Source organism: Cryptomeria japonica, chromosome 7, assembly GCF_030272615.1.
Source record: "Cryptomeria japonica chromosome 7, Sugi_1.0, whole genome shotgun sequence".
Lineage (NCBI taxonomy): Eukaryota > Viridiplantae > Streptophyta > Pinopsida > Cupressales > Cupressaceae > Cryptomeria > Cryptomeria japonica.
Genome location: NC_081411.1, coordinates 538767161 through 538793899, shown reverse-complemented (window position 1 = coordinate 538793899; position 26739 = coordinate 538767161).

Below are 26739 nucleotides of genomic sequence, written 5' to 3'. Positions count from 1 at the left end.
CATTGAGTTTCACTGGTATTAATATTAACTACTAATCTGTCAACCGACATTAAGTTTGGTTTACCGGTATTAAGTATCAAGTTTGATTAAGTTATATTTGGGTTGAAATTAATTGACAATTGATTCACCCCCCCCTCTTAGTTGCCTCTAGGTCCTAACAATTGGTATCACAGCCAAATTCTCTTTTTGTAGAAGTTTAACAACTTGAGGAGATTCTATGGCAACAAACTTTTTCAAGAAGAATAGTCTAAAACTTGATGGAACTAACTATGGTATATGGAAGATCAGAATGGAGACACATCTGAAATGCATTGGAAAAGACATATGGATGTTACAAATAATGTTTATGTTGGTCCTACACCGAATCAACCTAATCCACCAACATTGGGTAAGGATCAAGAGAATGATTGCAAAGCAAGAGAAGGACTCTTGAGCACCTTGTCAGATCAGAAAATCATGGGATTATCAGACCGATCTACTCCTAAAGCTATTTGGGATAAATTGGAGACATTGAATGAAGGAGATACCACTATCAAAATTGCAAAACTAGAATGCTTCCGGGTCAGGTATGAAAATCTAAAAATGGAAGAAGATGAAAGAATTTTTGCTTTTATGGAAAGGGTTAATGAAATTGTTTTGGGAATACAATGTTGTGGAGGTTCCTTGAGTGAAGATGAAATTGTTTCTAAAGTTTTGAGAGCATTTCCACCAACATACAAAATGAAAGTAACTACTATTAATGAGTTGAGAACAATGCCTAATACATCAATATCTAGAGATACCTTGGTTGGAAAACTTTCAACATTTGAGCTTGAGGAATTTGGTCTTGTTGCTATAATTAAGATAGATTTAGCCTTCAAAGCATCATCATCTACATCATCATCATCATCATCTGATAAATCTGATTGGAAAGCACTTTATGCAAGAGAAATTGAAGATATCAGGAAGGAAAATGAAGAATTGGAAGAACTTGAAGCACTATTTGCAAGGAAAATGTCTAAAGGTCCTATTGGTAGTAAGTATGAAGGTAAAGCATCATTTTAATGTTTTAACTACAATAAAGTTGGTCATATGGCATCTAGATGTCCTGATAGACATGCAAGATTAAGAGAAGAAGCTAAAACAACATATAAGACTAACCTTGAATATCAGAGATACAAATTTAAGAAGAATAGAGATAAATCATGTTACTATGTTGAAGGAATTACTGATGATTCTGATGAAGAACCATCAGACAATGGATAGGCTTTTGTTGCAATAAAAGAAGATAAACTAACACCTACTGTTCCACTGGTAGAGCAGGCCCTGGCAGCTAAAATTGAAGAAAAGGATGAATGGATTATAGATTCTAGATGTTCACATCATATGACTGGTGATAAAAGTAAATTCTTATCTTTTCAGGAATACAATGGAGGTCTAGTAAGATTTGGAGATGATAAAGCTTGTTTGATCAGAGGAAAAGGCACTATATCTTTTGATGGTAAGCGCAATACTGACAACGTTTATTATGTTGAAGGTTTGAAGCATAATCTTTTGAGTGTTGGTCAATTAGTTGAAAAGGGATTTCAGTTACAATTCAAGAATGGTAAATGCAAAAACATGAATAGAACTAGTTTGGAGATTGCAACCGGTAATCAGACTAGAGGTAATATCTTTCATTTGAATAACAATGAAAAGACATGCTTGATTGCACATATTGATGAAAGTTGGTTATGGCATAAAAGACTCTGTCATGTTGTAATGCCCCTACCCTAGTCGGCCTTGTAAAACCCGTTTGACCTTGGTTGACTTCCTATGTGGCATTCTTAAATGGTTGATTAACCGTGATGTAATGTTGTATATTAGATAATATAAATAATTGTGCATACCTATTATTGTGCTTTTGCATCGATTATTGCATAAATGTAATTGTTCCCTAATTCTTGTTATAAATCTTGAGCTAACGCCTTCATTGAATATGTATATATATGTATGCTTGCGTGACTCATGGTTGCAAGAGATTGCAGGTACTATATCGCCTAGGTATGAGGTTCACCTCCATCAGGATTTGTACGGTTGAGTATACCCCCTTCATCCTTAGAATTTGGATTAGGTGGTCATAAAACTCTCATCTTGCCTTAGCCATGATCAGGTGAGCGTCGTGTGTGGTCCGTCGGGTTCCTTTTTCGTTTGGGTTGCGTGTCGTGTGATTGGTGGATTTTCTTGGTTTGCATTCCTTGCATGTGGTAAATGGAGTATTTTATCCTAAGTATTTAATTCAATTTAATGTGTTGATTTACGCGTTAGTAATTGAGAAATTAAAATAGATAGGTTTCTTTTATATGATTAATCGTTAATCTAAGAGATCACTTATTTATATTTGTAGCAAGCTGAAGTATTTAATTTGAATCAATGTGTTCATTTATGCATTAGTAGTTGAGAAATCAAAATAAATAGGTTTCTTTTAGGTGATTAATCATTAATTAAAAGGATCGCTTTATTTATGTTGTAGCGAATTTAATTTAATGGTTAGTTTTAAATAATGAATTTAATTAGTTTATGCGTTTTAAAAAAAAAGGGAAATATTTAAAGTTATTTGAAATATAATTAATTTAATCACTTTTGCATTTTGGAAAAGAAAGGGTGAATTTTATTATTTAAAGAAAATCATTTTTAATTTGTAAAGTTTGATATAGTGTAAAAGATTGATTTTGGAAATTAATTTAATTTAAATACTTTACCCTTGTCAATAGTTCGAAATATAAATGTTGGCTTAATTAATATTGAGAAATTAAAATTAAGATTAAAGAAGAGATAAGTATATTAATTAGAAAATCAAGTTAAAATAATTTAATAGTTGAAAAGAATTATTATTTCTTTTTATTTTTAAAGGGATTAAATTTTGAAAATAGAAATTAGGTCAAGATTGGTTCCCATTTAACCTAGGTTGAAAAATATTTTTGGGGTTGTTGAATTTTTGGGAAAAGAAAAATATGGGGATGGAGATTTGGGGATTTTTGCAAGGATGGATTTCTACAGCTGCAGGATTGGGGGCTCTTCTTCGAATCTTACCAGGAATGCTAAAGAGGTAGGATTCCGATTTACCCTTTTGTTCTTTACTAAATCAAAAAAATGGTATTTGGTTGTTCTTCATGAAATGCTGGTTTTAAAATATCCATGAATACTCTTAGATTCAAGTTCAGTTTGAGAATATTGTTGTTTTGGGGCAAGATTGTTAAAAAGAGTAGATAAATGGGATTAAATCCATTTGCGTATTTGAGATTTATGATCTAGTTGAGAATATTTTCCATTATATTATTTTTGAACATTCTGGAAAAAAAAAAAAAAATGTCTGTGACTGTGATAAATGGATAATGGGGGTTTTACGTTTTCTTTTGGTTATTTCGTTTATGTGTATATATTTATTTTTCCATTCTAGAAGAAACTGGAAATAAACAAAAATAAATAAATAAAAGAAATTTGGGGTTTTCGGGGGGGGGGGGGGGGAGGGGGAGCCGAAGCTCAACCCGCACCCTCCCCTACCGCTCCCCACAAGTTTCTCGGCTCCACAAAGTGGTGGCCGAAGGGGCTACGATGCCCATGGTGGCCGTAGCGACCCCCGGATCCACACAGTGGGGGCCGAATGGGACTGCATCCTCTGTGGAGGCCGAAGGGGTTGCGACCCCCACAGCGGCCGTAGTAACCCTAACTCCACTGTGGGTGGAGGCCGAAGGCCTATGTCCTCCGTGGAGGCTGCAATTCCCTTCGACTAGGGCATGGCTAGGGTTTTGGCCGCCCTCAAATTTGTTAGCATTTTTTTTATATTTAAAATTTAAATATGAAGTTTCTTTTTAGCGTGTAAAAATAAAAGGGATATATAATAATAAAAATATATTATAAGTAATATATTTGTTATTATTAAAGTTTGGTTGAGATTTATATTTTTAGCAAGTAATAATTATAAAAAAAAGGGGATAAATATATATATTATTAATTATATATTAATCATTGGACTCAATAAAGTAATGATTTCCATTGATTTAACAATTGTTGAATGTTGTATTTATTTTTATTTATTTAAGTTGGTGGATATTGGGACTCATATTTAGATGTTAATGAATAAATCGAATGGTGAAATTAGTTTTTAAAATGTATGCAAGGGAATCTTAAATAAGCTGGGAGATGATTTTCCCATTTCCTTATTCACTTCTAATGTATTTTGTTCTTTATAGTAAAGGGTAATTTATGTGTTGTTAAAAAAAAAAGGAGCTAGAGTATTGTTGTAAAACCAACTGGTCATTGATGAATTTCTAAGGATTAAATAACTTGTTTAGATGCTTAAATCAACTTGAGAAAAGACTGTATTTACCCATTAATGCTTGTGCATGGTTTAATATTTTTGTAACCGCTATGTCTAAAGTAATAGCACGACCCTGATAGGTTTGTTGGGTCCTTGTCATTTGGGTGTATGTGTTGGGTCATAGGCGGTCATGTCCCTAGTTAGGGAACCATAAGTTAAGAAACCCTTGTATTTTATTTTGATGTGTTTAGTTGTATCCGCTTTAAAAGGGATCATTATGTAATTATCGACCGAGGTGGTTGTTGTATAGTGATTATGTTTGCCTAAACAATAGAGATGTAATAGACTTGAAACTTATGTAATCCTAACTATATTAAATGCCAGAGGGGTCTTGCAGTTGAGCAAACCCGGAGATGTAGCCCCCTAGGGGTGAACTCCGAGATCATATCTATGTTATGTGATGCTTTTGTTTTCTCCTGTTTCATACCTAGAGCTAGCATGTATGGTTGCATTTTGTATGTGTATAATGGGAATTTAATGAAGTTATTTCTTGCATGCATGAATATAGTCATCTTGTTAAAAGTAGTAATTAGGATCATAAAAGTTTGTAGATATGATTATGGAAAGTAATTTGTTAATGTTAATGTAAAGAAGCGAGTATGGAAGGAAACTCACTAGGTTACATATATTGGATTAACTTGTTATAAAGCTTGAAATTTGAATGTATTGAATGGGTAACAAATATTGGATTAACTTGTTATAAAGCTTGAAATTGGAACGTATTGAATGGGTAACAAATATTGGATTAATGTCATAATATCTAAATTGAAAACCAATGGATGAGCCTCATTCGGCTACTTACCGTATTATCTTAATAAATGAACATCGTCAGGTTAGCTATATTTCACTATTTTGGATGAATTCATTTAGTTATTTACGTTTTATTCTAAACAAATAAACCTCACCAGATTAGTTTTATAATTGGATGAACTCAAATTGGTTATCCTCATTATAACCTTAATAAATGAACTTCATCATAAAAGCTATAATTGAACTAAATTGGAAGCACTCATTTAGTTGTTTATATCTTACCCATAGCAAATGTATTTCTTCGTATTAACTTTATTTTAACTAAAATGAGTGAACTCATTAAGTTAGTTATATTTTAATCCTAATGGATGATCGTGACTATGTTACTTACATTTTTAATCCTGAATGAATGAATATCATCTTACTAACTATATTTTAATTAAAGGGATGAACTCATGTGGCTATATTAACTTCATCTCTTGGTATTATTTTAACTTCAATGAATGAACTCTTTGGCTATTCACATTTCAACCATCTATAAATAAAATTTGATATATTAGTTACATTGTATCTAAAATGGATGGCTCGCCAAGTTAACCATACTTAAACCTTAATGGGTGAATTCTTAAGTTAGTTACGTTTTAACTTCCTTGAGTAAATATCCTCATGTTAGTCTCATCTCCAATCATAATAGATGAACGTGTCCTAAATTATAAAATGTCATTTCTTTGAACATATTTCATCCATGCCTAAAGTATTAACTTGTAATTAAGATATCCAACTTAATTGGATCAAATGTCACGAGTTGAGTTAGGTTTAAGGATACGTAATCACGTTGAGAAACTCCTTAGGTTCGTTTAGTCTTCCGTTGTGTTATCTAAGATTTAGATAACTCCAAATTATCTTAATGTTGTGACTTATTATTAACACTTTTATTATTAAATAATAAAAAAAATATTTACACTCCAGTTGAGTGTTTTTAACTTAAACCCTTCGGGGTTTCCTGGCAGGGCATTACACATGTGAATTTTGATTGCATTATAAAGATTAGTTCATCTAAGGCAGTAAGGGATTTACCTAAGATTATAAAACCTCATAATCCAATATGTAAGGAATGTCAAATGGGAAAGCAAGTTAGAACAACATTTAAGAGTATTTATGAGAAATCCAATAATGTTCTTGACTTAATTCATACTGACTTGTGTGGTCTGGCAAGAATAAAAAGTCTATAGGGAGATAGATACTTTATGCTAATCATTGATGATTATTCTATAATGTTTTTGGTTACTTTTCTTAGGGAGAAATCATAAGCTTTTGGGAAATTCAAATTATTCAAGGCAGTGGTAGAGAATGAAACCGGTAAGAAAATCAAATGTTTAAGATCAGATCAAGGAGGTGAATTCACATCTAAGAAGTTCAATACATTTTGTGAAGTGAATGGAATTAAAAAACAACTATCAGCACCCCAGACACCTCAACAAAATAGAGTTGTGGAAAGGAAGAACATAACTGTTCTGGATGCAGCTAGAAGCATGATATCAAAAGAAAATCTACCTCATGTGTATTGAAGAGAAGCAGTGAATACAATGGTTTACACTTTCAACAAAGTTCACATCAAAGGTGAAACCGGTAAGACACCTTTTGAATTATGGTTTGGTAATATTCCTACTCTTAAATACTTCAGAATATTTGGAAGAAAATGTTACATTAGGAGAGATGAGTATATTGGTAAATTTGATCCTAGAAGTGATGAAGGAATATTTCTTGGTTATTCATCTAAGAGAAAAGCATATAGATGTTTTAATAAAAGATTGCAAAAAAATCATTGAGAGTGTAAATGTGAAGATAGATGAACAATTTAGAGGAAATTCAAGGTCTATGGATTATGAACTGACAATTGAGATGATCATAAATGAACCTATACAGAGTGCATTGATACAAAATATGGATCCAGTCACACCGGCATCATCAGAGAATTCCACAATGACTAAAGAACAACAACAAGTGAACACACCCAAGTATGTAAGACTGAATCACTTTGAAAGTCAAATAATTGGGAATACGTATCGAAGAGTTATGACAAGAGGAAGACTGGCAAATGAAGAGGTATGTTTAATTTCTCAAATTTAACCAACATCTATTATTGAGGCATTTGAAGATAAACATTGGATTAAAGCTATGGAAGATGAATTAGAACAAATTGAAAGGAACAATACATGGACATTGATTCCTTGGCCTAAAGATAAAAATTTAATTGGAACTAAATGGGTATTCAGAAATAAACTTAATGAAGATGGTAAGGTAATAAAAAACAAAGCAATATTAGTGTGTAAGGGATATTCACATAAAGAAGGAATTGATTACAATGAAACCTTTGCACTGGTAGCTAGAATTGAGATAGTCCGATTATTTCTTTCATTTGCAACACACACGAACTATAAAGTATATCAAATGGATTTAAAATGTGCATTTTTGAATGGTGATATTGAAGAGGAAGTTTACATTGAACAACTTGATGTATTTTCATTGACAAATGATAAAGATATGGTTTGCAGATTAAGGAAAGATTTATATGGATTGAAGCAAGCTCCTAGAGCTTGGTATGCTAGATTGGACAAATATCTTTTGAAGCTTGGTTACACTAAAGGTAATGCTGACAACAACTTATATTTCAAAGTGACTAATGAAGCAATCTTGGTTATTGAATTTTTTGTTGATGACCATTTTTGGAGGAGAAGATGGATTGTGTAAAGACTTTGCTAATAAGATGCAGGAAGAATTTGAAATGTCTATGATTGGGGAGATAAAATTCTTTTTAGGATTGTAGATTTCATAGACTGATAAAGGTATATTCATATGTCAAACAAAGTACTTGAAGGAACTAGTAAAGAAATTTGGTATGGAGAACTCTAAACCAGTAAGTACTCCTATGACTACAACTAATAAATTGACATTGAAGGATGATTCAACTCCAAGATACGAATCTATGATTGGAGGTTCACTGTGTTTTACACAAACAAGACTTGATATAATGAATGCAGTGTGTATCGTTTCAATATTTCAGAGTAATCCTAGAGAAAATCATGAATCAGTAGTGAAAAGGATTTTCCGATATCTACAAGGCACAACAAATCTTGGTTTATGGTATCCTAAAGATGAAAATTTTGATTTATGTGCATACACCGATGCAAATTGGGCAGGAGATGTAGATGACAGAAAGAGCACCACCGGCGGGGCATTATTTCTTGGTAGTAGATTGATTTCATGGTTGAGCAAGAAATAGAGTTGTACATCATTATCAACAACAAAATCAGAATATGTTGTAGCAACAACTAATTGTACTCAGGTATTATGGATTTAGAAAATGTTGAAGGACATAAAGGTAAAATGAAAAGAACCTATAATCATTTATTGTGATAATTCAGCAGCAATTGATATATCTAATAATTTGGTATTTCACTCCAAAACTAAACATGTTTCTATCAAGTATAATTTTTTTGAAAGAGAATGTTGAAGCAAAAGAAGTGAGATTGGTTAATGTGAATACTAAAGAGTAGATTGCAGATATATTTACTAAGTGGTGCAGGAGCACCTCATCAAACTCTTCAAGATGACAAGCCAAACTCTAAGAAGGGAGGATAAGGCATTAAATATGTCTTTATAATGTTTTATATAGGTTTTCAATCATGCATTATGTGTTTGTAATAATGAACCCCATCTTGTGAGCCAAACTCCTATTTTGGCATTTCTATGAGCCAATTAGGAATTTTGGACAATAGGGAATCAAATGTGTTTGTTTTATTGTTTTAAGATGTTTTAGGAGGGGTTGAAATTGACCCAAGGCATTAGGATGCGAAAGATGACATTTTGACAACTTTTGCAAAAGCTGTCAAAAGTTGTCATGAGCAACTTTTATGCACTCTTTGTATTTTGTTAATTTGAAACTCCTCCAATGGCTCTAACCTCTTGATTTTTGATTGAGAGAAGTTGTGTAATATTTTATACACCTCATGGATCCAATTCCCAATGGGGTGATTGTACGGAGAAGAGTTTTGATGTCAACAAACTAATAGAATTCTTTGTTTTTCCTACAATTCAGGAGTTTTGGTTCGTGGTACGGTTCTGTATAAATTTGGATCCATTCCCAATGATGTGAATTGGTTGGAGAGGAGAGTTAACTCTATCTTGGTTTTGATTTTAAGTCTTGATTATTTGTGTTGCTTCGGATATTCAATTTTTACTGTAGGTACTCAGAAAACTAGGGATTACCTTGGGTTTTTCCTCCTCCATGGCCATATCTTGCACTTTGCCAATCAGAGACTCATGGGGTTTGGTGAAAGGAAAGTGTGGTCAATTTATTCTAGGATTCCAAGAGTGTTTTGTAGGAGGAGCAAGGGAGAGAAGTGTTTGGAGCGACCCTAGGTAGATATCTCTATGTGGCTACCTAGACCTTGAACAAAAAAAAGTACCTTGTGTACAAATGGTGATGATTCCAAGTGTGTAACCTTGAAATCCCTATTGATTTATGTTTCCCAACATTTCCATGGGATTTTAATTGGCTGGTTCATTCATTTGAGCATAGTTTCTTCACAAAAGAGGCCTAATTAGCCCTTTTAAGACAGTCAACATCCTATCGGAAAAGTCCTTTAATTTCCAGACCCTAACCCTTCCTTTTGGGGACTTGTATAAATTACAAAAGGGTGTTTGAATCCATATTTTTTTTCCAAGGTATTGGGGAAAATTTGAACTTAATGTCTCTTTACCCACTAAATAGGGCTACAAGCAACTAGGCCTAATTAGGTGAGTTTCTTAAGGAATGGGCATGTATCCTTGCAAGCGGTGCTTTGTCTAACCTTAGGGAGTCTTGTATGACCCAAAACTGGTATGAAAATGATTTTTAACCCTTGGAGGTATCATGGAGTGTGTTGTAGCAAGATACCACTGATTGAGTAGGCAAGAGTCTTAGAGATGGTGAGAAGATTGAACTAAAGTTGTAGAGCCTTACCTTGATAGGATCCCATTCTTGTTTTAGGGGGTGAGTGTCACACATTTTGAGGTGTTTGGTAGGTAACAAGGAGGGATCTGCATCAAGTGGTATCAGAGCTAGTAATGACTTTGGTAAGGAGATAGAGAATTGAGAGATATTAGAGGGACAAGAAGAAGAGGTCCCTAGAGAACCAATCACCAACATGTAATTAGAAAATATTGTGAGAGAGTAGGCCACTGCTTGCAAGGAAATGCAGAGGGAGCTAGAGAGGTTGAGAGGTAGAGTAGATGGAAAGGAAGATGGATGCACTGGTATTTTTGATGAAGGGGATGAGGATGAGATCCCTATGCCAGAGGAAGAGGCAATTCCTCTTGACCAGAGGCACTTCCTTAATGCCCTCAAATCCATGGAGAGGAGAACCATGGAGCAGAAGATTGATTTGCCAAATTTCCCTAAAAAGATGGACAAGATGTTGTGATGGATTGGATAGACTCACTGTCTAGTTTCTTTGACTATGAAGACATTCCAGGACACTAGAAGGTGAAGATTGCTAAGTCCAAGTTGAAGGGAGAAACCCTAGCTTGGTGGAACTTTGTCCAAGAGGAAAGAGAGAAGGACAATATTGTTTCTTGGAAGAGGATGGTTGCCTTGATCAAAGAGGCCTATGTACCCAAACACTATAAAATACAAATCCATAAAAGGAGACAAAATCTCAAGCAAAAGAAGATGGATGTGAACTCATATACTAAGGAGTTCCAAAGGCTATGCATGAAGTCTAAAACAAAAGAGGAAGAGAGTGAGAAAGTTTCTCGGTACTTGAATGGATTAAGGTACAACATTCAAGAAGAATTGAACCTTCTTAGCCCAGATACCGTTGGTAGATGCCATCAACTTTCTATCAACGTAGAAGAGAAGATCAAAAGGAAACAAGAGTAGAATAATAAAGGAAGAGGAAGATAGCAAAGGGGTGGAAGAAATTTTTTCAGAAGTAAAGGAAATGGCTTTGGAAATCAAAGTGAAACCAGTCAAGAAGGCACTAAATGAGAGAACAGTTCCAATAACAATGGAGGATACAATCAGAGAGGTAACTTTAGAGGAAGAAAACCACCATTTAGAGGGAGATCCCAAGGTAGAGGTCCAATCAGATGTTATAACTGCAATCAAGAAGGACACATGGCTAAAAGATGCCTGGAGAAACCTACTAGTTCCATGGGAGAAAGGAGAAGTAACTTGATTTGAGAGGTTGTCTGCCAAAGTGTGGCAAGTGTAAACACATACCAAAGTGTCAATACCCCTAATAGTTATGGATACCCTGAAAGAGGTGAAGCCTTGATGATCAGAAGAGTGGTAACCACTATGAAGATGTCTGATAGAGAACCCCCACAGAGGAAGTCTCTATTCAAGACCACTTGCAAAGCAGGTGGAAAGGTCTGTAGGGTCCTAATAGATTCTAGTTTAATAGAGAACTTTGTGTCTCTAGAGATGGTGGAGAAATTGAAGTTGAGGATATTACCTCACCCTTGCCCCTATAAGGTCTCATCGCTCACACAAGGAGAGAAAGTTGTTGTGGAAGAGCAGGCTTGGGTGGAATTCCAGATTCGAACCTATAGAGATAGGTTGATGTTTGACATTGCAAAGATGGATGCTTGCCATCTCCTATTTGGGAGACCATGGTAGTTTGATTTGAAAGCACAACATGATGGTGCTAGGAATACATATTCCATCACCAAGGATGGTAAGGTGATTGAGTTGCTACCTTTAATGGAGGGTGAGGAGGAGACCAAACAAAAGGAGGCCAAGGTGTTGATATTAGGAGGGAAGAATTTCATGAAGAACATGGCAAATGAAGGCATGTTCTACTATGCCCTGATCCCTATTCAAATAGTAACAAAGGTGGAGAAGTCTGAGGATAAGAAAGAGGATAGTTTGAGGTTGATTGACCCTGTAGTGCAGCAACTACTAGACAAATACAAGGTTGTCATTTCTGATGGCATGCCAAGGTCACTACCTCCCATGAGGGACATAAAACATTGTATAGACCTTATACCTGGGTCCACCTTGCCTACTAAAGAAACATACAAGTTCACACCAGATCAAAATGTTGAGATGGCAAAATAGGTTGAAGAATTGTTGGAATCCAGATTGATTGGAAAAAGTTTGAGCCCATGTGTAGTCCCTACAGTCTTAGCACCCAAAAAGGAAGGAACTTGGAGGCTTTGCACCGATTCAAGAGATATCAACAAGATTATTATCAGGTATAGGTTTCCCATGCCAAGGATTGAAGATTTGTTAGATTGTTTGGGGGGTGCTAGATATTTTACAAAAGTTTATTTAAAGAGTGGCTATCATCAGATTAAGATTAGGTCAGGAGATGAATGGAAGACTGCATTTAAAACAAATGAGGGGATGTATGAGTGGAAAGTCATGCCCTTTGGCTTATCCAATGCACCTAGTACATTTATGAGGTTAATGAATGAAGTCTTGAGAGATTTCATAGGGAAATTTGTTATAGTCTACCTAGATGACATTCTAGTCAAACCAAAGGAGAGCATCTAAAGCATGTAGACCTAGTCCTAAGAAGATTGTATGAAGAAAAATTAATGATCAACTTGGAAAAGTGTTTCTTTATGTAGGAAGAGATCATTTACTTGGGATTTGTAATCTCATATGGTGAATTGAAAATGGATCAAGAAAAGGTGAGTGCCATATTGTCTTGGCCTACACCTAGAATGATGAATGATGTTAGAAGTTTCCATGGCTTAGCTACCTTCTATAGGAAGTTTATAAGATGATTTAGCCATAATTATGCCCCTATGCTTGATACAATAAGGGGAGGATAAAAGTGCAGGTTTAGCTGGATAGAAGAAGCAAATAACTCTTTTGAAACACTGAAGAGAAAAGTTGCAGAGCAACCAGTCCTTGCCCTACCTTATTTCAACAAGATCTTCTAAGTGGAGTGTGATGCTAGTCACATTTCTATTGGAGTAGTGCTTAGTCAAGAAGGAACACCTATTGCTTTCTTCAGTGAGAAGTTGAATGAGGCAAAGAGGAGATATTCATCTTATGACCTAGAGATGTATGCTCTAGTCCAATCCTTGAAAAAATGGAGGCACTACTTACTACCAAAAGAATTCATAGTTTTCATAGATAATCAGGCCCTTAGCTTCATAAAGAGTCAAGAAAAGTTGAATCACCAACACATGAAGTGGGTAGAGACCCTACAAGATTTCACTTTCATTCTTAAGCACAAGAAAGGAGTCAAGAATAAGGTGGTAGATACTTTGAGTAGAAGAGTCCTAATTGTAAATCAAATTCAGTTGGAGAGTGTTGGAATAGACTCTTTCAAAGCTATGTATGAGGATGATGAAGATTTTGGAGAGGCCTATAAGGTATGTGCTTCATTTGATGAATAGTTTTATGTTGAGTATTCTGAATTTTTTATTCAAAATGGATTATTGTTTAAGGGTGCACAACCATGCATACCCAAATGCTCAATGAGACTGAATATCATTAAGGAAAAACATTGTGGAGCAATGATAGGCCATTTTGGTCTTGACAAGACATTAGAATTGGTGAAAAGACACTATTTTTGGCCCAAACTATAAGTAGATATTAGGAGATTTGTGGAGACATGTGTGATCTACCAAAAGGTAAAAGGAAAGTCCACCAATGTAGGATTATACCAGCCTTTACCCATACCTTCAAGACCATGGGAAAGCATAAGTATGGATTTTGTTTTAGGATTACCTAGTACAAGGAAATGATATGATAGTATTTTTGTGGTTGTGGATAGGTTTAGTAAGATGGCACATTTCTTTCCATGCAAAACCACTTGTGATGCTTCTTATGTAGCAAACTTGTTCTTTAAGGAGGTTGTTCGGATACATGGTTTGCTTTTGACTATAGTCTCTGATAGGGATGTAAAATTTATTGGCCACTTCTGGAGGACCCTTTAGAAGAAGCTTGGTACACATTTATCCTTCTCCTTAGCCTACCATCCCCAAACAGATGGTCAAACTGAAGTTGTAAATAGATCACTAGGGAATCTACTAAGGTGTTTGACTAGACAACATGGAGAAAGGTGGGATAGTATATTGTCTCGGGCAGAATTCTCCTATAATGATATAGTTAATAGGAGTACCGATAAGTCACCTTTCCAAATTATATATGGCATCCACCCAAGGGGTGATGGAGTTGAGAGAGATACCTGAAGTAGAAGCCATTGTTATTGCCATAAAAGAGATCCATGACCAAGTTAAGACTCATCTTCAACAATCTACAGAGAGATATAAAACTCCTGCTGACAAAAAGAAGAGAGATGTTTAGTTTGATGTGGGAGACTTGGTGTGGGTTCACTTGAAGAAGGAAAGACTTCCAAAAGGAATATACACCAAGTTGATGCAAAGAAAGATTGGACCCTGCCAAATCTTGAAGAAATGTGGTTCAAATGCCTATGAACTTCAACTACCATTTGATCTTGGTTTGTCACCTATTTTTAATGTTTGTGACTTAACTCTTTATAAGCGTATTGTTGATGCAAGCGAAGACACAATTCAGGACATTGTTGATGATGGCATTCCCAAACATGAACCACCAAAGTTGCGTAAGGTTCTAAATACTAGGTTGCAAAGAAAACCAGGAGAAAAGTTCACATGGTGTATTTGGTAGCTTGGAAAGGACACTTGATTCTGAAGCAGTCTGGATGAAAAAACAACATATCAAAGATCATGGTGCAGACCTGGAAACTCTCATCTCAAGTGGACTTCAGATTTCTTCTTTCGGGGAGTATGGTGTAGGAGCACCTCATCAAACTCTTCAAGATGAAAAGCCAGACTCTGAGAAGGGAGGATAAGGAATTAAATATGTCTTTAGAATATTCTATATAGGTTTTCAATCATGCATTATGTGTTTGTAATAATGAACCCCATCTTGTGAGCCAAACTCCTATTTTGGCATTTCTATGAGCCAATTAGGACTTTTGGACAATAGGGGATCAAATAGGCTAGTTTTATTGTTTTAAGATGTTTTAGAAGGGGTTGAAATTGACCGAAGGCATGAGGAGGCGAAAGATGACATTTTGACAACTTTTGCAAAAGTTGTCATGAACAACTTTTATGCACTTTTTGCATTTTATTAATTTGAAACTCCTCCAATGGCTCTAACCTCTTGATTTTCAGTTTAGAGTAGTTGTGTAATAGTTTATACACCTCATGGATCCTATTCCCAATGGGGTGATTGTACAGAGAAGAGTTTTGATGCCAACAAACTAATATAATTATGAGTTTTTCCTGCAATTGTGGAGTTTTGGTCCATCATAGAATTTTAAGTCTTGATTGTGTGTATTGCTCCAGTTATTCAAGTTTTACTATAGGTACCCGGAAAAATAGGGTTTACCTTGGGCTTTTCCTCCTCCATGGCCATATCTTGCACTTTACCAATCAAAGACTCATGGGATTTGGTGAAAGGAAATTATGGTCAATGTATTCTAGGATTCTAAGAGTGTTTTGTAGGAGGAGCAAGGGAGAGAAGTGTTTGGAGTGACCCTAGGTAGACATCTCTATGTGGCTACCTAGACCTTGAACAAACAAAAGTACCTTGTGTGAAAATGGCGATGATTCTAGGTGTGTAACCCTGGAATCCCTATTGAGTTATGTTTCCCAACATTCCCATGGGATTATAATTGGCCAATTCATTCATCTGAGCATAGTTGCTTCACAAAAGAGGCCTAATTAGCCCTTTGAGGACAATCAACATCCTATCGGCAAAGGCCTTTAATTTCCAGACCCTGACCCTTCCTTTTGGGGACTTGTATAACTTCCAAAAGGGTGTTTTAATCCATAATTTTTTCCCAAGGTGTTTGGGAAAATTTGAACGTAATGTCTCTTTACCCACTAATAGGACTAAAAGCAACTAGGCCTAATTGGGTGAGTTTCTTAGGGAATGGGCATGTATCCTTTCAACCAGTGCTTTTTCTGATCTTAGGGAGTCTTGTATGACCCAAAACTAGTATGCAAATGATTTGTAACCCTTGGAGGTATCATGGAGTGTGTTGTAGCAAGATACCCCTGATTGAGTAGGCAAGAGTCTTGGAGCTGGTGAGAAGATTGAACTAAAGTTGTAGAGCCTTACCTTGATAGGATCCTATTTTTGCTTTAGGGGGTCAGTGTCATACATTTTGAGGTGTTTGGCAGGTAACAAGGAGGGATCTGACTAACAATTTACCTAAGGAAACTTTTGAATATCTCAAAGAGAAGCTTGGGGTTATACCCTCACGAATAGAGACTTAGACAGTTGATGTTTGGCATCAAATTGGCATAATTAACAAAGAAACCTTTTTTTCTAGCTTTGATGGAGGAGAGCTACTTCTGAGGGGGAGTAGTTGGCTAAAACAATTGGTTATTATGAATTATTTGTATCTAGTATTTTTATTTCTTTGGCATTTGATGTCAAAGGGGGAGAGATATCTATGGAAATACAAACATTATCCTTTGGGGAGAGATTACTTATTGGGGAGTTATATATACTCTCTACATTTGTGTTTTAAGAGATTGTTGGATTTTGGTTTTTGGCATTCTCTTTTGGCACTTAGATGGTTTTCCATCTTGTGCTGCCATCAATGCCAAAGGGGGAGATTGTTGGTATTATGGATGTGTTGCATTGGTTTTGGCATTGATATCAACACTTATCAACACTTATTCTTCTGGAGATCTTTGGTTATGTTCACTGGCAAGTTCAGTGACTTATGCACAGTCACCAGTATACCGCTCACTAGCAGGTTATATTGTTCACCGACACTAAGGATGACTTGTTATCATCTGGAGATCACCTGGTTATGTCGAAGACATGGTTTGGACACTTGGTTTTGATATTTTGGTTATTGGTCTAATCGGGTTGACATATTTTCTATTACTGACAAATTGGTCTAGGTTATGGACTGACATGCATTATCTATTCCAGATCAGCACGACACATTATGGAGATGATTTAATTGATTGGATATTGTTGTAATTGTATCGAGCCAACATGATGCATCACATCTTGACTTATTTGTAATTGATTTAATTGTAATATTCTTAGTAAGCTGACCTACACATTTGGTCTTAGGTTTTGGTATATATGTAAGATCTCATTTAAGAGACGACTTATGTGGTATGTAAGGTTATGACATTATAACATGGTATGTGTGAATTTTGAAGATCATATGAGTAGACCATAGAGAAGGTGATTATCAGAGCTTAACTGGTACTGAATCTAGCATTGGAGATGCTACTTTGAGTAGTACATTATCATTGGATTTAATCAGCCAATTGTAGTCAGTGTGACTACTATTTTGTGATTGAGCAGTGAGCTCTAGGCAGTTGGCCTTTCTGCATGTGTAGACCCCATTTATATATACATACTATCTATAGTAGTATCATCTGATTGTGTGTAAGGTTTCCCATCATGTTTTTTCCCCTTACAGGGTTTCCATGTACAAATCTTTATGTTATGTGTTATGGATGTTGTTTCTCTTTCTATTAAATGCATTGAGTTTCACCGGTATTAATATTAACTGCTAATCTGTCAACTAGAATTAAGTTTGGTTTATCAGTATTAAGTATCAAGTTTGATTAAGTTATATTTGGGTTGAAATTAATTGGCAATTGATTCACCACCCCCCTCTTAGTTGCCTCTGGGTCCTAGCATTTGTTTGATTTAGCATCTGTAGTTAATAGAATAGCGCTTTTGTTGACAAGGTTAGTGCTTTTTTCTTTAGATGAAATTGTTTGATTTTGTTCATGGTAAAATTCATTGAGATGATTTGATTTAATTATTTTGATGCACAAATGTGATTGATAAGCATTCAATTGATGTCTTGATTGACAAAATTTTTGATAATGTTGATTGATAGGATAAACGATTGATTGGTTTGATTGGTAGATTGATAGATTAGGTCTAAGAGACCAATTCAGTTTCTAATGAAGAGCATAGCAGAGTTTGATTGATAGAAAACCACGATTTATAGTCTTAGGTTGAAATAGATAGCCTAATTTTCTTGCTTGATAATATTTAATCGATTGTTGATGTGATAGATTAGCAATCTCTTTGATTTGATAGATAGATATCAAATTCTCTTGATAAACAGGAGAAACTCGATGTTCTCTAGTGTTAGGAGAAATTCCTGGTAATGCGTCATTTAGTGCCAGAGCTTGCATAGGCTGAGATTAGACATATAGATGGCTATGGATTAGGCCACTTGTTATACATGTTTGATATTACCGATAATAGGGGATTATTGACTGCCTTAGCAGAGAGATGGCATAGTGAGCATAACGCTTTCCACCTTCCCATTGGTGAGATTAGTGTGACACTTAAGGATGTCTACATGATTCTTCACATTATCGTGACTGGTGAGTTAGTCCGGCATGATTTTACAAGATCTTGGAGGGATAGAGGCTTGTAGAGCTGTCTTAGGTGATGAGAGCATTTACAGAGGAGAGATCCAATGGGAGGATATAATCGTTTACTATGAGACTCTCCCAGTGATTCTTGCAGGTTTGATTGGTGGATTCATCTTTACAGATAGTAGATCTCTAGGTTTCACTGTAGGTTGGGGTGAGTTTCTACAGAGAATGATGTAGTATCAAACTTGATATGTGTGGCATGTTTTCATGCTTGCTCATTTTTATTGTTGTTCACCAAAAGTGATAACCCAAGAACACTTGCAAATCTATCTATGAGATAGCCAATCTCAATCAATGAAACACCTCAGGGCTTGGACAACATGACAAGGATCTAAATCCTTCTACTCTTAAGGCTCTGAAAAACCTAGGCAAGTATACCCATTTTGATGCATGAAATTAACTCATTTACTCACCATGACAACATCAATGAAGCAGATAAACCATTCCACAAGCTCACCAAATTAGGTAACACGTACAGATGGGCTGGATCTTATACAAATAATAGGTGAAATAGAGCTTTGGAAGGATAGAACACTAACCCCTAAACATAAAGAGAAATAGATTTTCTTTTCAAATATATATCTGAAACCATCCCCAAATCTGTCAAAGACCAGTGCCGTGTTCATTGGGCAACAAAGTCACACACAAAACTACAAAATGTCAATCACAGCTACAAATTTGTTTTCCTTACAAAATATCCCTACATTAATACCTTATACTAATGCATTACTCAATCCATTCCCAAAATTATCAGATCTGGGACACATTCCATTGTTTATGACTGATTATAGAATTTAAACTCTTCATTAAAGAATGCCTACAAACAATCATACAATCTCCTTGAGATGACAAATCATAAGCCTCCTTGAGGATTCCATTCATAACAATGAAATATATGCATAGAGACAATATCATGGGAAATTTACTCATGCCTAACACAAGTAAGACCTGCAACTAGAAAACAATCTGTCATCCTGCAATGTAACCTCTATACCCTAAAAAGATCCATAGAATTCTACAAATTTGGGTCAAGATCTTCAGAAAATGGAAGCCATGAAAACTGGAGCACTTCTCACAAAATTCTAGAACCCTTACAATTGAGAAGAAATTGGAATAAGAAGGAGAGGGAAAAAAATTAGGTCTGCAACTGAAATTGCCAAGTGTCTCTTTGCCAATTGAATTTCAATTCCTTCCCATGGAAACTACTCTTGAAATATCTGATTTTTGTTGAAACAAACTTCATAACTACATTTCTCATCTCGAGAGCTTTCCGACAATATATAATACTTGCCATTTTGAGTAAAAATAGAGCCCTGGGCGAATTAATCACTCATGTGTTCACAATCATTTAAATTTTTCAATTTTTTAAATAGTCTGAACTATATATTTAATCTCCATTTAACTTTTATTTTTGGCTCCTTTTGTGCCCTGATGCCCTGCCACGTGGTGGTCTCTGATTGGTTCGCAGGGTCCACTGGGCACCATCTGGGATGATACCTCATCCATCTGCCATGTGCACACTTTGTCACTACCACTTGGCTGCCATGTGATCACCACCTCATTGCCACCTGTGCGCCAACTATATGTCATGTCACTGCCATGTCACTACCACCTCTCTTTCGCTACTTCATGATGGGTAACGAGCGAGCAACTTTGGGCTCTGAAATCACGCGAGCTGTTGGATCTTCTGAAGTTGCATGGTCTTTAACTCCTTTCGCTAAGCCTGGGTCTTTTGCCATTTCATAGGGCTTAACTTGCATGCATCTCCCCTTCGCAAAGTCATGCCGACCGTCGATCTCCTCCAACCTGCTCACCAGTTAAGTTGGCCTTCCTCTGCAAAATTTCACCCACCTCAGGAATCATGCCTTCGTGGGGTCCACATGTCGCCATCTGTCACCTTCTCGATCACCTTGGGATCCATGCCCACGCACATGGGGTCCACTTGGGCACCCAAAAGGCACCGTCTGTCAAAAGCCTTGAGGCTTTGACATTATACTTGTGTGGAGTATTGCTTATATATACCAAAAAATGCCATTTCCCAGCGAATGTGGGATAATGCCTCATGCCTGAAACTACAAGTTTTTGGAAGATTTTCATGCCCAAACTAGCAATGCCTTTGCTTTGGAGTTTTTTAACCTTAGACTAAATGCCTTCTTCATTTCTCCCACACTATACATCTGCAGAGAGGATTATTTTCATTTTGCATTTGCTTGAGTTTCCTATGTATACAACATGGGAGGGTATTTTGCTTATTGAGCTTGCCTGGAGGTTTCATGGCCCATGTGAGGGAAAGACACCTGCCAAAGGAACTCCATGCTACACTTCAGCTCACCCATGCTATACACCCAACAACTAATGTGTATTTGCTACAGTCTAAAAACCCCACGCAGGCTGTCAATTTCCATTTGCAATAAGGTTTTCAACACTGAAGTCTAAACACCAAACCACATAGAGGATCCATTCTTATTTAATTTGCTAGGTTCACTTGCTGAAAGAACTTTTAACCTTTACTAGCCATCATGCAAGGAGACTGCAAGAGTTATGGATTTGGCATTACGCTTGCCAATTGAATTGCATGAAGGTATCTGATGTTGCCCATAAAACCACATGAAGATTTATACCAGAATTACACCAGCCAATTGCATTTGTTTGGAAGTTTCTATGCCTCCTCCACCATGCACATTGCATTTCCTTTAAAAGACTCCAGCTTCTACTCAGAAACCACGTAGAGGGAGAAGATGGTTTTACCCTAGCCAATTGCATTTTGTTTTTAGCTTTTAATGGTTTGCTGTTAGCATTTTTTTAAAACTACTTCATGCCCATTCAAAGCCATCACGTGCCATTGGAGATGGGCATTCAACCTACCAATATGCATTTGCTTGAATTTTTTTACTACTACCAAAGCCATGTAGAAATTGCTGAAACCTCTGTAGTCTTCTCCAACACCACGTTGCAGCAAGGAAGAAGTTTTAGTTTTGAATACCATTGCATACTACATTGGGGCTTCAACACATTTGGTACTTCCAAGGCCACACACACAACAGGGAAAACAAAATGGCACATGCTTGGAAGTTTATAGAATGGTCTGCTATGCTGAATGGGAATCTCTGGCAATACACCAATATTCAGAAAGATGTCTTTCAGAGCGTCAATATCCTCCCCAATTCTCTTTGCTAGTTCCATAAGAGTCATCCCATCAAAAATGTCAATAATCTTATCATGTTAAAAACATATTTCTCTCTTTGGCCTACACATTAGCATTTCAGATATATGTCTGTTCATCCATATGTAACCAATCAAATGAAGTCACCTTACAGCATCCTACTGGCGAATTGCAATTTAGCCAAGTCGGGCCCCAAAGTGGGTCCGACTAAAACAATTTTCGTTTTCAATGCAACTGACCTCTGAAATGCTTCAGGAACCTTACCCATACCTCTGAAAATGATCGACATCATTTTTAGATCATCAGACTTAGTTTTACAACTTTCAGGCAATTACGCCATAATTTTGCATTTAATCACGAAGATGTAATTTTCAAACCTGTCAAAACACCTTTTTGGAACTCGCCATCTGACAGGCATGTACTCTGATATACAAGGATGAATTATACCAAACGGTTTCTCAAGACGAGTCCCAAGTTTAGAGATATTAATCGCCAAAAATGACCAACTAGCTTTGTCGACACTGTGGACCTGACGAGGTCAATGTTCTGGTAACACATGATGCCTCTCTTAAAAGTATCAAATGACCTCCATAGACCCTCAAATTTGAAACATAGGTACCTTGAAGTACATATTAAATCTTTGGATTCTCAGTTAGACCAAAATCCTTACTGGGTGCAAATGGTGCGCTCATGAAAATGGCTACATTAACTGATGCGGCAACAAAAGTACGGATAATTGAAAAAGATAGCTCAATAGACCCTTTTGAAAACCGATCAAACGGATTGGCATAGGCTTGAAAATTGAAACATGAATTTTTATTTATACTAATAATAACTCGAAGCAAACTTTCTAACATGACACTCAATAAAGCAACTTTTGCACTTATGCGAAATAGGCCTCCGACTAGGCGCTGAAATAGGGACTTGCCAGAACATACAAACTGCAAACAGTTCGAGCTTTGAAAACTGAGCAAATGAACTCATGAAGACTTGAAATTTTGCATGCTGACTCACATTTATACATACAATTAAATCCATTTTTAATTTCTTCATGATGATCAACAAGGCAAAATATATAAACACTCAAAGTAGGATACTCAAAAAAATTTGCATTTGTGCCTAAAATGCACTTTCAGCTCACCCCTTGAAATGGGTACCTGGTAAACTTATCCAAATTGAATTCTAAAAGTTGCACATCACTGAATAGGCCAAATGAAAGGTGTAGGACATGTTTCTCGAGCCTTACCCTTTGAAAATCAATTCGGCTCCATTTTGCCATCTCTCTAACTAGGCCATTCAAACTGACTCATTTGGAAATGCAGAGAATTTTTTTGAAATGGGCCTCTAAACTTGACTCAATTTTAATGAGTCCCAATAGTGGCTTTGAATGGGGATGGTTGATTGCAAGGTCAACACAAGAATCCAGAATCTATGGTTAAGCAGACCACCCAAAAACGGATCACTCTCTCATCTCTTGTCTTCTAAAAAACATGGCATCCTTATTATACCCAAACAACAGGGCACTTTATTGAAAACCACACAACTGAAGCAAAGCAACTATACAAGATATACAAACATGCTGACAACTGATCATAAGTTTCTCCAAATAATCTTCAGTATTTACTTCTGTGAAAAATTTGATTCTCATCATCTGACACCATGATCCAAACAAAGGCACCTTTCAATAGCAATTGAGCATAATCCTTATAATTAACCTCTTTCATCTCATTACTATAATAGCTAGTGTGCATACCTTTTGTCTAATTTTGAACTTTGTAATCACACACTACTTCAACAAAAATAAAACCATGAGACAACTCACTATAGAGGCCTTCCCACAAGTTGCAATACACTTCACTATCCCAATCAATTCTACCATTTGCAAGGGCATCATCATGCTGAATTTCAAAAATAAAACATTCGATTTCAACATTGTAATTCTCATCAGCACATGCCTTATTACCATTTAGAATCATAGAATAAGGGACATTCATAACCAATTGATGCAAACAAGGAACATAAACATTTTGGTTTAGATGTGATACTTCCCTATACTGATCACATTCCATACTATCCTTGTTTATCGAGCTCAAAACCTTCACATTCTCAATATCCCATTCATGGAAAAGAATGCAAACCTCTGGCTGAAGCAAATCCTCAACTAAATTTTCTTCATTCAGACTTATATCCATTTGAAAAACTTCCATTTATGGTCTAAAGAAGTCATCACACAACCCATGCCTCTTATCTTCATCATGAAGTAATATTTTGCAACACATGCTATTGTTGTTCGGAACTACATCACCATTACAAATTTGTTCCGCACAAGGGGAAACTTCATCATTTTCATCAATGAAATCAGCACCATGGACATTCATATCAAAGGCAAAGAACTCCATATCCGGTTCAAGCATATTATCAACATTCACATCCTCTTCATGGTACTTCAAATTCTGAAAACATTCAAATAAAGGTTCACTTAAATCTGAAAATAAAACATTATCCGCACTGTCACATATATTTTTATCTTCAAAAATACTTTTGTTTTCAGATTCATGACTGAAGTACATAACTTGGTCTTCTCTTATATCATCTTCACAAGATGAATAATAAGAATTCTCATAACCATCATCAACTGCATGACTGGTATTCATTTGCTGATCATAAGAAAGTGAAGAACTCGTGCCAAGATCGTTCTCATTCTGAAATTGATCTTCATTGTTCATTCGCATACCTTCAAGGTGCTGGGAATAGAACTCAATGTCTTCATAATCAGCAGCACCACTCCATTCGGAAACACATTCATCACTAGGTATACTTGCACTGAACACATCATCAGCATCATTCATAATTTCATTTTCAGATTTATCAGACTTAAACAAAATCTGATTTACATCATATTGCACATCTTCACTTGCATAATCAACAACATTTGGTGATCCATCAGTATTTGGTATTTGAACATCAAATACATCAGCAACATTTAAAGATCGATGGTCATCACCATCATTGTTTTTATTATTGTTAACCTTAGGAGATGGATGATTAACTTCATAATTTGCAGTCACATAGTCAGCATAACTGGCATACAAATCAAATGGTACATATCCCTTATATATATATCTATCTCTGTATCAACATTATCACAAACTTTCCCACCGATCATTCCATCATTACTGTGAGAGACAACTAGCATTAACAGTAGGGATTCTTGACTCTCATCTAAATTTGAATCACATATATCAGCAAAACTACTTGGAACAATAGGGCTTGACATATTTTGACACAGAATGTTTTGATCAGCTTCAAATGGTATTTCACCATTGGAGGTGCTTTGACAAAAAATAACAGTAGACACAAATCTCTTGGCTATCCCAAATTTCAAATTGTTTTCAATGTCCCTAGTTGTGTTAAAATCTTCATACAAGGTTTTGGGTTCTTTGTTTCTCAATAAGAAATCCATCTTCTCGTCAAATGCACTCATATAGATATCCAGACATACTTTGTCATCAAACTTATACTTTCTGGAAATTTTAGTCAATGCTTGTGAAAATCTAATATTAAATGTTGGTACCAATTCATCTTCCTTGATTTCTATGTACGTGAACTCTTTCAGCAAATCACAATCACTCACTTTTTCATCAAATTGGTCTATGAAATCTGAAATCAATTCCTCCCATGAGGAAATACAATCTACTGGCAAAAAGGAAAACCAATCCCTTGCATCTTCTTTCAGTGACTAAACAAACAACTTCATACATACATCTTCTTGACAAATTTCAAACTCTCCCATCAAATCTGAAAATCTCTTCAAATGTTGACATGTTGATTCTGATTTCTTCCTACTGAATATTGGCAAATACTTTCTAATTTCTATGGGTATGGGATTTGGGTAACTCGGAATATCTCTGAAATTTAGAGCAGCATAGTACTTCATACTAAAACTTTTCCTATTACATGGTTGTTTTGGTTTACTAGGCATGGTCATATGTGGATAAGATTGGGGCTGAAAAACTTTACTACACATTTCTTCCTACTCCCACAAATGATTATACAATCTTGGATAAAAAAACTTCAAGCACATATCCTTATTCAAATCTACTCATTAACATTGCTTGACACAAAGTTCTTCCAAATTTGCATATTACAGAAGATCATATACACTGGATATTTTAGCATCATAGATATGCAAATTAATTTTGTGATTCCTCTTTCCCTCTAGACTAGTGTTGTTCACTAAATGGGAAAACAACATTACACATTTAAATTTTCAAAACAAATATCTTTTGCATTTGAAACCTCTAAAAATACCTGGGTGTCTGCAGCTGTAAACTCTTGTAGATCTGAAGATTAGTTTCAACTTTTAGCACGGTCTTTTATCACAGAGTCGCCAACTCTTGCATAGAGGACATTTTGAACAGCAGAATGCCATTCAACACATATTTAAATTCTTTGTTTCTCTTTCAATCTCGCTATAATAAACGCTCTTCTAGGATATTTAACACTAGTATGAACAACAAAGTCGCCACCCAAATAAGGAATTAGGGAAAAGTTTGCATACAGCTGCAAGAACTTGCTCACAACTTAGCAACATGAATTTGCTGTTACTCCTTCATAAAATATGACATGAGAAAACATATCATTTTGCAGATCCAGAATAAGGAACATTTTCTTCACCATAAAATCACTTTCAAAACTCTATGCATACACAATGGATAGACTGGCTGGATATGAAATTAGGCAATTCTTATTCAGCAATTCCCTAGCAGAGTCACCATTTTTGTTGTTCACCAAAAGTGATAACCCAAGAACACCTGCAAATCTATCTATGAGATAGCCAATCTCAATCAATGAAATACCTCAGGGCTTGGACAACATGACAAGGATCTAAATCCTTCTACTCTTCTGGCTCTACAAAACCTAGGTAGGTATACCCTTTTTGATGCATGAAATTAACTCATTTACTCACCATGACAGCATCAATGAAGCAAATAAACCATTCCACAAGCTCACCAAATTAGGTAACATGTACAGATGGATTGGATCTTATACAAAT